Below are 17,087 nucleotides of genomic sequence, written 5' to 3'. Positions count from 1 at the left end.
TGGATGCATTTTACAAATGAAACGAAAACAGCATAGATGAACCCATGGCGACGTGTCCTGTGCTCTGTGATTGAAATTTCAAGGCTGCCTCCCTACCCCACCCCACCCGGACTCTGGGAGGTTGAGAAACAGTCACCCAGATGCAGCAGTCAGACATCCACAAAGGCTGAATTTCCGATGCCTGGGGGACAGGATGGTGGGAGGGAAAGATTGTCATAGGAGAAATGGGGAGGTTGAAGCCAAAGACCGAGTTGCCATGTCTGTGACCCAGACTGACCACCGCCAGAGAAGACCAAACCGGGGAGGACTGGCGCAGGGCCAGAGCTGTCACTGTCTGGGTATCTGAGCCCAGGGAGCCCCTGGGGTTAGCCCATTGCCCAGAGTGGAGAACAGCCCAGTTCTCACTGTCTCAGCTGCCAGCTGCGCCCAAGTCACTGCAAAGAATGTAAGGTACTGAAGACGGCTCGCATTCCCACTACCTCCTGGCTGATGGAAGCTGAGGCCAGGAGGGTCCCGGGCACACAGGAGTTGCTGCCAGGGGAACTTCCTGGGGGAAGGGGGGTGTTAACCTTTCTTTTGGATCATGGATCCCTTTGGCATCTGGTGAAGCCTATGGACCCCCTTCTCAGAATACCGTATTTAAATGCGTAAAATAGAATTACAGGGGAAACCAATTATATTGAAATACAGTTATCCAAATCTTAAGAAACAACTTTGCGATGTAGTAATAGATGTGTTTCTTTATTAATGCATTAAATAACAAGATTTACTGGCAGATCCAATCGCTACTATAATTTCACAGCAGCGAGGAGCGTACGGGAGCTTCAGATACATCGGCAGCAACCGTGGATGATGTGCTGTGAAGATATAGCTGTGGTTTCCACCAGGGCAGGGTTCCAGGTACTGCTAACGCTACTCTGGTTTGCTGCCTACCTTCATCATGGAAGGAAGGGCGTAATTTCAGTTAGAGGTTAGTGAAAGTGAAGCTGCGATTCCCTTCCCCCCCTCCAAGGTCACAGATCAAGACAGCACAGCCCCCTTGGCAAGGCTGCCGGGGCACCTGGGGAAAGTGCTAGGGTGTGGCTTGGTGGCAGTGGTGTACAGAAGGGCCAGCAGAGCCCGTTTTTCCTCCTCTGTCAGGGGAGCAGGGTTGGCGCCCGCCAGCCAAGCGCTGCCTCTCCCCCTGACGCCCGTGGTAAGCATCACTAATTGATCGGGGCCCGGCTCCCCACAGAGCCCAGAGACGTCACACAACGCTTCTCAGCCCAGCGCTTCAGGCAGCCAGCACTAAACGATTGTAGCTGGCACCAGAATGAAACCGATTTGCCGTTCCAGGGCTGGAAGCTCTCTCAGGCCCATTTCAGCCCTGACATGATATGATTACCCATGATTAAAATACGGTCCCTGCCCTCAAGGAACTTCGGAACTGGTGAGAATCTTCAAGGTGGGAGCTGAGCGGGGGTGGGGGGGGGGGGGCATCTCTGCACAGAACCTCACCAGGCAGTCAGTCATTTCACAGTCAGGGCATCGATTTTACTTTTCGACTTGTAATTTCCACCTCCTGGATTCCATTATCACTCGCTCAATATACGACGATTCGCCATTTCTCTGGCCACCGCTCTGAGACTCATGCATTGCTGAGCAGAAGCAGGAGACATCGCCTAAAACACATTACTACCTGGAAGTAATGATTGGGTTTTAACACAGCCGAGACCTTGATGGTTCTGTATATACACAATAATTCCACCTTCCTCGTTCCCAGTCATGTGGACTTCCCAGAAGGAATTCAGCATTAACCCCACGTGCTCAAGCCCCCAACCTGGCCCTCCCCAGCCTCCTTGCCCAACTTCCTTCCTTTATGTGTGAAATACCCGGCAGCTGGAGACTGCTGTTCCTGCCTTATGTTTCAGATAGGCTGCCATTAGCAGATTCGTTGGAAAAGACCCAAATCTGTCCGTCCGTAGCTGCTGGAAGCATTTCTTTATTAACACAATGAGGCGCTTCGAGGCAGTGGCAAACACTTCAGGCCAGTGGTTCTCAAAATGTGGGCCCCAGGGAGTGGATGTAGCTCAGTGGTTGAGCGCCTGCCTTCCGCATATGAAGTCCCGGGTTTAATCCCTGGGACCTTCCGGGGGGAAAAAAAAAGTGGGCCCCAGATCAACAGCCTCAGTATCACCTGGGAACCTGTTAGAGATGCAAATTCCTGGCCAGACCCCAAGCCTATCCGCATTAGAAACTCTAGGGGTGGGGCCCAGTCATCTGTGCTTTAATAAGCCCTCGAGGGGCCTCTGATGCAGGAGATCAAGAACCGCTGCTTCAGGCTAAGACTTCGAATCCTGGGACTGCGTGAGTCCCAAGTCCATCACACGTGGACTTATTGGTTCACTATCTTGGGCCTCAGTCACTTCTTCTGTCAAATGGGAGCAATAATGCCTGCCTTACTTGAGCTTGACTGGAACAGTGAATATGAAAACTTTGCAAAGCCCAGTGCAAAACAGCTATGGTGATTATTATTAGCCTTTAGTTGCAGGATGCTGGTGGGTGGTGGGGGAGTGTTAGGGCCGAGGGTGCTATTTCATTTTAAGCGGAGGGACTCGAATGTCATCCGGGAGGCAAGAAGCATGGAAGAGTTGTTTCCCACAGCCCTGAGATTCCTGGTCTCCCCTGGTCCTGGGCTGTCTCCATCTCTTCAGTGCTGGTCTAGCTGAGGCCATCTCACCCCCATCCCCTGTCCCCCACCTCTGGATTTCTCTGGACTTGACTCTCCCACCTGAAAGCCACCAGCATTTGAATCCCCCTCAGACCTTTCCCTAGGGAGGCTTGTTAACAAAGTGTCTCATTCCAGGTCAATTAAAATTCTTGGGTCTGAGCTGCCTTGGGTGGAATGACAGGGCGGCAATCACGGCCACCACCACCACGGACCCCAAAGGACAAAGCAGGAGGACTGTTTTTAATCTCAGATCTCCCCCTCAGTGAGTCAAAACAAAGAACACAATGACTGCCTCTTGGCAGGTAATTGGGCAGATGGAATGAGCTTACCTTCCCAGTTTAGTGGGCCAGGTGGTCTGTCAACCTCGGATCAAACCAAACAGAAGGCGGAAGAGGAAAAAGCTGGCAAAGAACCCCAGTGAGCCCAGCGGGCCGCTCCTCCCTGCTGAATCAGGCACAGACTCATGGGTGTCCTTCTTGCGGTAGGGCCAGCGAGAACATCCATTTCTCTCTCACCTTCTGACTTCACCTGACACAGGGGATCAGGCCCAGGCCAGGCTCCGAAAGCTTTACGTAGACAAACTTAGATCACTTAGGGTACCAATTAATCTTCTCAACAACCCTATGAGGTGGGGGGCCATTGTCATGCCTGTTTTACCAATGAGGACATGGGTCAATGTAACTTGCCCAAGTGACAGAGCTGGGATTCTAATTCAGCTGTCTGGTTCCAGAGCCCATGCTCTTACCTATGACAGTAAGTGACTGTCCCCCTCCCTGGGGTTCTTGGGGACACACAGAAACCAAGGTTATCTAACCTGTCAGAGGGATGTCGTAATTTCTCAGGTTCCAGAATATTTTCCTCTGAAGGATATCTTTAAAACACGTTGGGCCCCTGGGGAAAAACTTTTTAAGTTTCCACGTGATGGACAGAGCCAGAAAATAAAGGTTAGCTAGACAGATAATCAAAAATACTTAACACCAGGGAGAAAACAAACAAACAAGCCACATTCCAATCAAATTATAAAGACAAGCCGGACTAAGGACAAAGATATGGTTGATGTAGTTATTTGATGAGTGAGCTCATCCAAGGTACTAAGAAGATATTAATAGATGAGCAAAAGGTGCAGATAATTCACAAAAAGAAAAGAGAATCAATGGAAACAATTTTACGTGGAGTTACCAAAATGTTAAAATAATGACACCCACTGCTTGAGGAAATTATGGTCAAACAACACCCATCTGTACTTAAGGTGTGGTGGTTTAAAAGGCACAGCAACCGTAATGTCGGTGCCTGTTTGTCCCGGTGATTTTAATCCTAGGAATTTATCCCAAGGAAGGAGTAAAGTAGATAAATCCGCTGAAATGACCTGTCCCTCCTCTTCTGGTGGTGGGCTGCCAAGGGAAACTGCTGTTCCTAAACACTGCCGTGTCCCAAAATCCTGGGCCCTGGAAGACATCTAGCACATTGAGGTCTAGACAAGGGGTGTCTAGAATCCCCGCTGCTACTTACCAAAGTCCTACTCTTGCTTACTGCTTTCATCCCAGGGTGATGATGACTGGGAACGATCAACATCTTAAAAAATAAAAAGAGGACCGATAAGCAATAAGCACCTGAAACGCTGCTCAGCTTCAGGAGCCCCCAGGGAAATGCAAATCAAAACCACAACGAGATCCGGGATCCCACCTTACACATACTGGAATCGCTATACTTAAAAAAAATAACTAAAAGGGTGATAAGTGCTGGCCAAGATGTGGAGAAATTGGAACCCTTGTCCACGGCTGGTGGGAAGGTAACATGGCCCAGCCATGGTGGAAGACAGTTTGGGGGTTCCGCAAAAAGGTGAAGGTAGAATTACCATATGACCCAGCAATTCCACTCCTAGGTATACATACCCAGAAGAAAGGAAAACATACGTCCAGCCAGAAACTTGTGCACCATTGTTCATGGCAGCATGGTTCATAATAGCCCTAAAGCGGAAAAAAATGCAAAGGCCCATCAACGGATGAATGGATAAATATAAATGGGTGCATCCATACAATGGAATATTATTCTGCTCTAAAAAGGGAAGAAGTATTGATACATGTTTCCACATGGATGAATCTCTAAAACATTACGCTAAATGAAGTCAACCAGATCAAAGGGCAAATATTGTGTGATTCCACTTCTATGAAATAGAACAGGCAAATCCACAGAGACAGAAAGTAAATTAGTGGTTGCCAGGGGCTGGGGGGAGGAAATGGGACAGGTTTCCTGGTTGGGGTGATGGAAATGTTCTGGAATTAGTGGTGATGGTTGTACTACAATGTGATTGTACTAAAAGCCACTGAATTGTACTTTAAAATGGTGAAATTTTTGTGATGTGGTTTTTACCTCAACTAAAAAATATATATATGTATGTATGTGCATATATATATATATATATATGTATGTACATATGGCCAGCTACTCTGCTCTGGAGCAGGTGCTGTGCTAGAAAGGCCACCCTATTACTTCTAATTCTTAGAACAAGCCTTTGAGCATTGAGGTTGGTATCAATATCCTCATTTTTCACTGGAGGAACAATTGAGTTTGTTTTTAGGATTAGAAGTGATAAAAGTACCTGGGCAGAATTTTTTTGAAGTGAGGCTTCCATAACTTGTTAAGCTGCCTTTTGTCTGTTATTATATTTTTTGAATTTGAAATAAAGTTTACTTAAAAAAAAAAAGAGAAAACATTCTCATTTTCCAGGTACCAAGGTATGTATGTGGGTGTGTGTGGGGGCGGCTGTTTCCACTCCACCCTTCCCTCCCACCTGCCACCCACCACGGCTACTGACAGACTGATTTCATCACAGCTGGAGGGGCTTGAAGATGGCCAGTCTCAGGTACCAGGTGAGGGACAGATGGGTGCAGTGGACTCAGTAAAGTTTGATCCACCTAATACTGTGGTCAGCCTCCTCCAGCAGATGCTATGGCATCCTGCCCAAAGCCCCTTGGCACGCCGCCAGTCCAGGACAGTCTCCGAAGGCAGGGGTTTGGTCACCATGCCCCTGGGAGCAGCTCCGGAGCAGTCACAGCTGGCCACTAGAGGATAAGTTCCCCAGCTTCCCCACCCCCCAGATGGGTTCTCTCAGAGAGCCCCGGAAGGAATGACACCCAGTTTCTGGCTGGCTTGAAAGCATGCCCTTTACTGCTTGCCCTCCCTTCCCTTCCCTGCCTCCTTCTCGCTACTCCCAAAATAAGTCACTTAGTCCCAAATCCTTGCCTCAGGGACTGCCTCTGGGCAAGCTCAGCCTAAAACACTTGGCTTTGTCACTGCATCCTTGTATGAGCTTGGGCAAGTCACCTAGAGCTTTCAAGGGTATTGGATGGGAAGAAGCTGAGCCAGGGAAGGTGTTCAGTTACACCTAGAGTACTCATCTGACCAGAAATGATTTTCGGGGGCGGGGGCAGAAGAGTTGTTAAAGCTTCTACTCCCACACACCTGTGGGGATTCAACTCAAGCCCAGGAGATCACAGTAACAATGGGGGATTGTCCCAACGAAAACTGGCCACTTAGGGGTGTGAGCCTGCTACTGTGGAGAAAATTTAATTGGAAGCTGTGTCTTTCTTCCATCTCTGACCCAACCCACAGGGCAACCTCTTGGTCAGTCCAGGTGATTGGGGTGGGAGTGGGTATCAAGAATGACCAGACCCACGCACAGTGCTGATGCGCGCAAGGAGTGCCCTGCCATGCAGGGATGTCCCCCTCGTAGAGGAGCCCCACGCGCAATGAGTGCGCCCTTAAGGAGAGCTGCCTAGTGTGAAAGGAAGTCCAGCCTGCCCAAAAAAGGTGCTGCCCACATGGAGAGCTGACACAACAAGATGACGCAACAAAAAGAAACATAGACTCCCATGCCGCTGACAACAACAGAAGCAGACAAAGAAGAACATGCAGCAAATGGACACAGAGAACAGACAACTGGGGGTGGGGTGGGGTAGAAGGGTAGAGAAATAAATAAAAATAAATCTTTAAAAAAAAGAGAATGACCAGAGAGACAGAACCCCTGTTTTGGGATCTCGGATATCACCCTAACCTGGCCCTGTCTGGGTTGCCTCTGAGCTGCCTAGAACCTTCCAGAACAAGGATGACAGGATAGGGAGGCAGTGACTGGACCTTCAGCATGGCAGTTGGCCTTCACCTACCTGGGTCCAGGCATGGCCTTCCTCAGCTGTGTGGGCAGCAGGCTGGCCTGAGGCTGGGGCTGGGGGTGGGGTGGGGGTGCTCTGGTCACATCTCTTGACACCTCTCTATTTCCAAGACCGTTTCAGGTCTGGCTGTGGACTTGTTGGCTTTCAGTCCTGGTGCTTGTCCCTCATCTGCACAACTGACTGACTTCTTCCTCAGAGTATGTGTGCATGGGTATGGTGTGGGGCAGGTGAGAGGTCAGGGAAAAGCTTGTCTGCAAATAAGAAAAGAGCTGATGAAAAATTTCAGGGAGGTGGGTCTTTGTCCTATGGTCTCAGGCTGTCAGCCTGGCTCCTGCCCCAAGGATTCTGGGTAAAGCCCTGGCCCATGGAAGAGTGAGGCAGTCAGGAGGGTGGGGATGGAACCTGAAGGTGTCTCTGCGTCCATGACCTTGCCCTCTAGTCTTCTGGGTGACTCTCCTGGATGCCTGGCTGCTTTTGGTGAACGCTGTCACTGCTGGGGCTGCCTGGGCTGCCTGGGGCCGCCTCCTGCCTCTTGGCCACATTCTTTTTCTCAGACAAACAGATTCCTTTGCTCACTGGAACGGCAGAGCGAGAGGAGCAGCTGTGAAAACAAACACGCGGCAGCTGCCTGGAGGGCTGCAGGCTGTTTACTGGGGTCTGCCTGGCCTGAAGACTCCTTCCCAGCCCCAGTGGGTGCCCTGGCTCGAGCCCAGGAAAGGGAGGGTGGGCCTTGTCCCTTTGCAGCCTGGGAGCCGGCCAGCCCTGTTCCTTGCGTTTTCCTCACAAAGGCGGTCCTCGGGCGGCTCTTGGCAAGGCCTGGTTCCGAGCCCCCCTGACCGGCTGTGACCATCTCCAGCGAAACCAGGAGAGAAAATATTTAGAGAAGGGCCTCCCCCTTTACTTTTCAGCAGAATTGGCTCTTGGTACACTGGGAGTGATCCCGGGCCTCCCTCCTGAGACACGAGGTGGTGGTAGGGGTGGGGGGGAGTTCTTCAGGTGAGGCGGCCCCTTGCCAGGGGAAAAGCAGGCCATGGTAGGATTGCAACGTGGAGTTTGTGGGCCATGTGGACAGCTTCTTGTATCTCTAATTGTATTCCACAGTGAGTGGCGAACCATTTACGTCTTGGGATGGAGGACGACCCCTCACAGGTGAGGAAACGGAGGCCCAGGTGGTGGCGGTGGCCCGCTGCCTGTCCGAGCATCCTTTCCTCTCCCCTTCTTGGTGTAGGACAGCCAGCCCAGGGTTGACACATCATCAAGACCTCAGCAAGCTGCATGCTAATTAGCATACAGGTTCCCTCCCAGGCTGGCTTTCCCTGAGTGGAGCCTGGGCCTCCTTGGCCCAGAGCCTGAGTGCACCCAGCCGCGGACGCTTGGTGTCGCCTGCCAGAATCTGGGGTGTGTACTAGGTTTGGGATTCTCTAGATATTGAAGGAAGCAGAATCCCCCTGACCTGTCTGAAAAGGAGAAGGTCATGTTCCCTGAGCTTTCTCAGCTCTCTGGGCCTCATCCATGACGCTTATGGGCCAGACACAGCCGGGCACAGGTCTGGCTATCAGAGCAAGAAGGCCTCCCAGATTGCCCAATCCACAACTGCACATGCAGGCCCAGAGAGAGGGCCCCCTGCCCGGCCTGGATGGGAACTTAGTCTCCTGGTTCCCAAGTCAGTTTTTTGCCCACTCCCTGTACTTCCTGTTCCTCCCCTTCTGCTTTTCCTGCCATCCCTGGAGAGCAGTTTCCGCTTCTGCCAGCAATTGCTGTGGAAGGGGTGACATCTGTCCCAGGCACAGCCTCATGGCCCTGCTCTTTTCTAGAATAGGCCCAGGTAAGTTATATGGTGCTTTCCCATCTCCCCGTCTGTCTCCCAGGGACTGGGGGGCATTGCGGGTTGGGTTCTCTGAGATGCCATTTAATGTGCAGGGTGTTTGCTAAGCACTGCCTTGGGGATCTTTACCTGGAGGAGAGTGGCTGAGAGAGAAGCCAAGCTGTGACAAAGAGCAACGGCAGCCTTGGCTGCCCACCCCCAAAGGAGCTCCAGGACTCTGATGGCCCATCAGAGTTGTCTCCCTCGGATCCCCTTACACTGATCATTTGCTGGGTGCCAGCACCTGGGAGGGACATGACCTTGGGTGAAGTGGCTCTCTGCAGCCCCAGCCCCTCACTTGGTGCCTGGCCTACAGTAGGTGCCCACTCATTACCTGTGGGGTGAGGGAATCATCTGAGGCCCCGGCTGTAGTCATTGTGCTCCATTTCCCCAAGAATGGCTCTTTCATCACTTCTTGGGGCTAACGAGAGACTCCTTCATTTGGCATGTAGCCGGGATAATTTTTTGGAGTATTTTCATATGTACTTCCAAAGGCTCTTTGGCCATCACCAAGAAAGTGATTGCTGCGCTTTGGTCAAATTAGCTCTTGGTTGCATCCATAGGAAGATAAGAGGGTTGAGAGTCAGGCGTTGTCCAGAGAGAAAAATGTTTTCTAAATTCCTTTAGTTCCTGCTTAATGCAACAAGAGGCAAGTTCCAACCAGACAGGGAGAGAAATGGCGGTGAGGCTATTTCTTCTGGTTTTGGGGGACTGTGGGAGAATAGAGTTGGAGCTGGAACTGGGACGGGGGGCACAGTAAGGGAATTAATCAGAAGGGGCTCTGATCGCCTACTCTGGAATTTCGCAGGGGGTAGTACACTGGACAAGTGAGAGGGGCTAAGCCTCGGGCTGTGGTATGTTTGCTTCTCTTTATATTTGAGCGTCTGGGAAGATGCAGTTTTGGAGACTGCACCGTGTGCTGGACACCACACTAAAGAAAACTCAGCGGGTAGCACAGTGTGGTTAGCAGAGCTGCTTATGGTCCCTGGGTGCCAGCGATAGTGCCCAGCGGTGCCCTTGGGTCCCTGAGCTGGTTTGAGGGCCACTGGGTCTAGGCCAGTGTCCATATGGGAGATGTCATCGAGTCCCCAAGTTTTCCACAGCACCAAAGATCGCCGAGGGAGCAGAACTGGCCAGGTGCCATGGGGCACCAGACAGGGGGACCAGGAACTCTCCAGCTTCACCCTGAGGTTCAGGGAGAGCCAGACACACTTCAGCATTTGCCATGCTAGGGGCAGCCGAGACCGGCCCTTCCGCTGGAGGAAACTGGAAGCTTCCAGGGGGGTGCTGTAGGGTCCCAGGAGCTGAGTCCTCTCCCAGCGTAAGGTCCCAGAAGCCCTTGCTACTCAAAGTGTGGACTGAGGACCAGAGCTTTGGCATCATCAGGGAGCTCATGAGGAATGCAGAAGCTCGGGCCCCACCCCAGACCTGCTGAATCAGCATCTGCATTTTAACAAGATCCTTGGGGATTTGTGTGCACATAAAAAGCTGAAAAGCGCTGGCATAAGCTCTGTTCTCCTCCTCCAGACACCCAAACGCCGACTGGAAGAGAAGAGGGGCAGCCAGGTAGAAATCTGAGACTGCGCATTTGCCTAAAGGGACCATTTAAACTGTTGCACTGGACTTGACATACTCGATACAATGAAAATGTGATCATCCCCCCCCATCCTTCCATGCTGAGAAAGAACAGAACAGAGAAGCCCTAAGCAAAGTAAAGATCTGACATTTTCCTTTGCACATCTGACTGTAGTGTGGGTAAATTTGTGCATCTACTAGGGACAAATGAGGCAGGGTGGCTTAAAGGGGGCAGCCACGCAGTTAGTGGCAAAGGTGGGATTAGAATCTGCGTGCTTTGGCCTTGATGTCATCCCACCCCTTCTCAAAGTGGGGTCCATGGTCCAAGGCCAGTCCCTGAACTGTCTGGCAGCTGCCCCTGATGAGATAGTACTGAAATTGGGAGCAAGTGTTTAGAAACTTTTGTAGGAACTAGATAGAGCTTTCGTGGCTCTGTCTGCTACATCTAAAGGATAAAAGTTTGGGCTCGTGGCTTGCCTCTGGTGTTTCTTTTTCATTTCATTTTTTCTAACAAATCCCCTTTACCAGACTTTACAAAAGCTTTGGCCCAAGACGGAATGGAAATTAATTAGAACGCAGACTAACAAAACCCAAACTGGTTAAACGTCATAGCTAGTTTGAGAAACACTGCTCCACGCTGTGCCATTTCAGCATGAGAGTAGAGATTCGGAAAAACGAGGAAACATCTTAGGCTGGCCCCAGCCTGGGCAAAACGCTGAACTCTTACTTTTGAGGGGCTGGGGGCTAACTCGAAAGGTGTGGGCCATCGTTCCTGCGGGTCCCCGAGTGTCCCAGAGGCCTTGATGCCCTGGGGGAAGTGTGGGGGCCAGGCCTTAGTGGGGGCAGGTCTCAGGGCCAGTTTTTCTGTCTCCCAGTGCCCCAGTTTCCTCACCTGTCCCTGGCTGCTGCCCGCCCGAAGACGCAGCGGGATCTCGGCCACAGTGAGAGGCTCCGCCGGCCTCCCGCCCAGCAGGATGCCACTGTCTTGGGCGTGAACGGCCCGGCACCAGCAGCGCCTTGCTTCTTTCTTTCTCTGCAGAACCTGGCGTGGTCTCCAGTCTGGCAGCGGAACAAGCGATTTCTTTTTATGAGCCTGCAAACCTCCCGTCTCCCAGCCTCCCAGCTGGCTGGGTTCCAGGGACCGGGCCCAACACACAGGCCGACACCACCACCCAGACCCACAGCCCCGGCTGCTCTGAATTCTGGAGCGTCTGAGTCACCGGCTTCGACCGTCTCCGTGAAAGAGTTCCAAAGAATAAAGGAACCGGCTCTCCTAGGGGCCTGCTGATAGAAATCTATCACCGCGGCTCCACTCGGGCCTTTTTCTGCCATCCCCGAATGCCTCTCTTCCAGCCAAGTGGGCTGTGGGTGTCAAATGGTGGACCGCTAGGCCAAAGCTCCCTTCCCAAAGGCAGTCACGTGCGGCGTGTCAGCCTCTCTCCGTCCTTCCTGACAGCACTGTTTGTTTATGTGCACGATGAAGAAGGGTGGGAGAAGGAGGCTTTTCTGTCCTCGAGCAGCCGGCACATTTGTCCCGAATCACAGGACCACCCGGCATTCACCGAGACGTGCCCGGGACGGAGGCGCGCCCGTCCACCTGCAGGAACCGGGCGTCTGGAGGCGGCCCCATCAGATTAGGCCCGCGGCTGGCCCCGGGTTTAATGAGTGTGGCGCCTGGTGTGCAGTTAAAGCCCTGCTTGTTTAGACAGCCTTGTTGGCTGCGCCACGCGTCCTCCCAGGCCGAGGCGGGGCCGGCCCCCAGGAAGCCGGTGCCTTTATTCTTTCAGAATCCAGCCCTGGCCTGAGGGCCTGAGGCTGGCCAAGGGGGCGAGGGGCAGCAGGGGACACTAGGGGTGCAGGTGACGAGACGCCACGGCCGGCCCCTCCCTTTGCTGACCTGCTTCCCGCAGCTAAGCGCCTGCCTTGCTGGGCTTTCGCGGCTGGTGGCTTTTCAGCGTGGCTGCCGGGGAAGGTCACTGGAGCCTCTGGGCTGGCCCTAGCTGGGCCCCTTGTGAGGGGGACAGTGGGGGACTGAGTGGCCTTCCTAAGACAGAAACCCGTTGGGTCCTGATTTCCCTGCAGTCTGAAAACCTTGACCCCTGTCCCCTCCTGGCAGGGTCCCCTAGGCCATTGGCCGCCACTTTCCGCCTCCCCCCCCCCCCCCACTGCTTGGCCACTATCCGCCCCCCACCCCCTTCCCAATATTTATACTCCACCCAGCTGCTGGAGTGATTCTTTTAATTTTTACTTTATAAATGCTTCATTTGGAAATAATTTCAACCTTGAAAAGTTGCAAAAATAGCACCAAGAGTTCCTGTAAGCCCTTTGCCCCAAGTCGCCAAAGGTTCACATTTTACCAATTTGTCTCATCATTCCCTCTGCTCCCCCATTTTTATTTCCTGAAACTTTTGAGAATAAATTATAGACCTGCTGTTCCTTTACCCTTAAATATTTCGGGGGGTGTTTCCAAACACACACATATACAAGAACCTTCTCTTAAAAAGCAAATGTAGTTAATCCAAATCAAGAAATTAACATTGATTCATCACTATTACCTGATAGAGCTAATTCACATTTCACCAGTTATCCCCCCTCATGCCTTTTAGAGCAAAAGAGAACAATATTTTTCCAGTCTAGGACCCAGCCCAATCTGGCACATTGTATTCAGTTGCTGTTCGCTTGTGCCTTTAAGCTGGCAGAGCTCCTTAACAAGTCTTGGTCTCTCTTGACATAAACACTTTTGAAGAGTCCAGGCTGGTGATTTTATAGACTGTCCCTTAGGTTGACTTTGGTTGGCATTTCCCAGTGAGTTCATTCATGTTACGTACTGTTGGTGGCAGTGCCACTGAAGCGATGCTGGGTCCTTCTCTTGGCATCACGTCAGGAGGCACATCATGTCATTTGTCCCACTCCTTGTGACGGTAACTTTGGGCATTTAGGTAAGGTTTCTCTACTCCGTTACTCTTTTCTCCTTTATAATGATTAGGTATTGTGTGGGCAGAGAGAGCCTTTAAAATAGAAATCTGCTTGGGTCACCTCCCCTCCCTAAACCCAAACTCCTTCTTGGGGTTCTACCAAGCACCTATGTGATCTGGCCCCTGCCGAGCTCTCTGAGATCATCTATCATTCTCCAGGGCAACTTCAGACCCGTTGGTCTTCCACACGCCAAGCTCATTCCCGCCACAGGGCCTTTGCACGTGTTGTTTCCTCTGCTTGGAAGAACCTTCCAGCCAGTCCTCCCATGCCTGACTCTTTTGGGCCTTTCATATCTCAGCTTACAGGGTGCCTGAGGGAGGCCTTCCCGGACAACTCATCTAAAGGAGCTCCCCAGTCATTTCACCATGGCACCGTCTTTTGGTTCTTCATTGCAGACCATCTACCACCTGCCATTTGTTCATTTATTTTCTTGTCACCTGGCCCCGCCCTCACCCTCTGGAAGATTATAGGCTCCTTGCTCAATGATGTGCCCCTGTACCTAGCACAGGGCCTCACCCACAATTGTGGCATGAATCTTGATGGGGACTTTGGTGAATGAAAATACATGATGAAGAAATGCTCGGCAAGCTGGGGCCCTAATGTGGAAATATTGATTCTGTTGGCTGCAGGGCAGCTTTTCCAAGACTTTGCTCAAAACAGGGGCAGATGGCAGCAGGGTAGCTAAGGGGTTCCTGCACAGTGCCCTTAAGGGGGTGAGAGAAGAAACACCGAGAAGACATGAGGAGATGGGGTAGGGAGGTGAGGCCGTCTTTGAGTCCTGCAATACAGCTCCTTCCGCCTTCCCTCCTTCATCTCTCCCTCCCACCCTCCCTTCCCTTTCCTTCTCCCTAAGGAATTGGGGGTGGGAGGTGGGCAATCAGATACAAATACACTTAGAATCAAAGCACAAAGGCAGCCCAGAAGATAGATCTGCAGATGTTGGCAGCTGTAAGCCGCAGGCACCAATGATCAGCCAGGCTATTAGAATGGAGGAGGGCGGGCTGGCCTGAAGCTTCAGGAAACAGATGCAGGGGAAGTCGGGCAGTTATGTTCAGATGTGCCCTCTCCTGTGCCCTGGCCAGAGAGTTCTCCCAGCCACCCTGAGTCCAACGAAGGCTCCAATGTGGAGGGAGGGGGCGCTGCCCCTGGGAAAATTCACACTTGATCATGGCATGAGAGGGCAGTGTTGAACATCCACGAGGGTCGGTTGCTGGGGAGAGATGCAAGGATGGGGCTTTCCCAGGAAATGTCCCCCAGTCACGCTGCCCACAGTTCGTCCCTGCATGGGAACATGCTGTTGAGGATGCACCCAGAGAAAGCTGTCCCCTGTGTCATCAACAGCGACAATGGCCCGTGGTCTCCTCTCTCCCCCGCTCCCTCCTTTTTTCTTTCTTTCCGGGAGGGATGTCTGACTCTTAGCAGAGAGTCAACGTGATTCTCCCACCACGGAAGTCTCTCGGGCAGTGTCTCATCCCCGTCTTACTGCTCCTGGGGCTCTGCACGTCATTCAGAAAAATCCTTCCAGAAAGGTCAGGGTCTGCCTAGGCAATGTCACCCACCTTAATGACATGAAATTCGGGTCGCCTCAGGTGAGCTGTAGAAGGAAAACCTTCAGGTGTCAAGATGGGGCATGAGCAGGGCTGCCTGTGGCCATCAGGGCTGGGATTCTGGTCTGAGGCTCATCTTCTCCTGTGTGTGTGTATGTGTGTGTGTGCTGTGAATAGAACTGTCAGGTGGGAAGGGGCAGTGGGCTTCCTCTGTCCCCTCTCCCCCTTTGGAGACTTGTCCGTTCCAACCTGTGTCTCCTTTAGCCCTCCAGCCCAGCTGTGGTCCTGGGCCCCCTGCCTTCTACTCAGGAGTCCACTACAATGAGGTTGGAACTTTCCAGAGGCCTCAGTGGTCACAGGGTACCCATACAAGCTGGCATGTTGGCTGGTGGGGCAGAGCAGGTGGCTGTTGCCATTCTCACTTGCTACATAGCCAGCTGTTCCCAGACTTTGTGACTTAAATGAATGACAGGCGGCAGGCTTGGCCCAGTGGTTAGGGCGTCCACCTACCACATGGGAGGTCCGCGGTTCAAATCCCGGTCCTCCTTGACCCGTGTGGAGCTGGCCCATGTGCAGTGCTGATGTGCGCAAGGAGTGCCCTGCCACGCAGGGGTGCCCCCGCGTAGGGGAGCCCCACGCGCAAGGAGTGCACCCTGTAAGGAGAGCCGCCCAGCGCGAAAGAAAGTGCAGCCTGCCCAGGAATGGTGCCGCACACACGGAGAGCTGACACAGCAAGATGACACAACAAAAAGAAACACAGATTCCCATGCCGCTGACAACCACAGAAGCGGACAAAGAAGATGATGCAGCAAATAGACACAGAGAACAGACAACCGGGGTGGGGGAGGGGAAGGGGAGAGAAATAAATAAATAAATAAATCTTAAAAAAAAATAGAATGACAACATGAATTTTGCTCACAGAGCTACAGTTTGGGTAGGGCTCACAGGGACGGTCCATCTCTGTTCTACTGGGTGTCAGCTGAGGTGGCTTGAAACTGGGAGCAGGGTTATCGGAAGGCCCACCCACTCACAAGCCTGGAGGTTGACCTGGCTGTCAGCTTGGTCCGTAGCTGGGCTTGTCAGTCAGGCCTCTACATGACCCTGCCAAATGGCTGCTGGCCTTCCTTCCAACATGACCACTGGGTTCCAAGAATTAGCGTCCAAGGGAGGGAACCAGGTAGAAACCATATCACCTTTCATGACCCAACCTTCGAAGTCACACAGCATCACATCCACCATATTCTGTTGATTAAAAGGGAGTCACTAAGCCTGGTTTATAATCAAGGGGAGAGATGAGGGGGATTAGAAAGGGCAAGGTACATGGCCTCCATTCCCCAGGTCACCTCATGGTCCAAGATGGTTGCCAGAGCTCCAGTTAGCATGTCTGCATTCCAACCAGTAGAAAGCAGGAAAGGATCAAGAAGGAGCAGCAGAAGGTACCCACCAGCTATTTTTAAAGGAAGGCTCCCAGAACTGCCACATGATACTTCTATATCTCAGTGGCCAGTACTTATTCACATGGTCATTCCTAGCTGCAAGAGAACCTGGGAAAGGCATTCTTTGTTCTGGGTGGTCATGTGCCCAGGTAAAATTGCTGATTCTCTTAGCATAGAACAAAGGGAGAAAGGATACTGGGGGCTGGGGCCTGGGTGGGTGGGGACAAAAAACAGACTCTGCCAAGCCTATTAATTGACACATTTTATTCACAGACAGATTTACTCACTCATTTACCTCCCCTGGCTAAAAAAAGTTAATGGTCTAAAAACAAAACAAAACAAAAAACAAAACCAACCAACCAAACCAACAAAAACCAGCTAAACATTTTACAGTTTTGCTGGTTCTTTTCTTTACATCTACTTTCTTTGATAATTTCTAGAGCCAGGCCATTTTTAGGGGGGGCATATTGAGGGGTTCAATTATATAAATTATGTAATAAAACAAATCATTGTCTGTGGCAAATAGGAAAATGACACCATGCTTTATTTGGTTTTAGAGTTGTAGCTGATTGCAACTATATGTGTGGATTGCAAAAATATCCAAAGGGAGGGGTCAAAGCCAGCCAGGAGTGTTTTTAAAATTTCCATATAAGGCTGCTGTTTACTCTGGTGGGAGTGTGTGGAAACTTGAGTCTACTGGCATGGGTATTTCTATTTATTCCAGTGGTATTTTGGACCCTTTAATATAGACGGGTGCCCTGGGCCATTGCCCAGCTGGCCTGCCCTGCTGGTTCTGTGTCTGAGGATACT

General features: G+C 51.7%; 1 long non-coding RNA gene across 3 annotated transcripts; it reads right to left on the bottom strand.

Annotated features, from left to right (window-relative positions):
* Positions 1 to 725: 725 nt before the first annotated feature.
* LOC105746037 (uncharacterized) lies at positions 726 to 11,529 on the bottom strand. 3 transcript variants are annotated; one of them, XR_011647884.1, is made up of 7 exons: positions 11,211 to 11,529; positions 4,603 to 4,677; positions 4,220 to 4,282; positions 3,525 to 3,601; positions 3,040 to 3,276; positions 1,498 to 1,678; positions 726 to 933 (listed from the first exon to the last, which is right to left on the bottom strand). It is a non-coding gene; the product is annotated as an uncharacterized lncRNA (long non-coding RNA). The 3 variants fall into 3 exon arrangements; XR_011647882.1 differs by having other exon boundaries at positions 3,525 to 4,282; XR_011647883.1 differs by having other exon boundaries at positions 726 to 929; positions 3,525 to 4,282.
* Positions 11,530 to 17,087: the final 5,558 nt, after the last annotated feature.

The sequence above is a fragment of the Dasypus novemcinctus genome, chromosome X (assembly GCF_030445035.2).
Source record: "Dasypus novemcinctus isolate mDasNov1 chromosome X, mDasNov1.1.hap2, whole genome shotgun sequence".
NCBI lineage: Eukaryota > Metazoa > Chordata > Mammalia > Cingulata > Dasypodidae > Dasypus > Dasypus novemcinctus.
The sequence above is the reverse complement of the archived record's forward strand: the minus strand, read 5'-3'. Positions and strand labels throughout refer to the sequence as shown.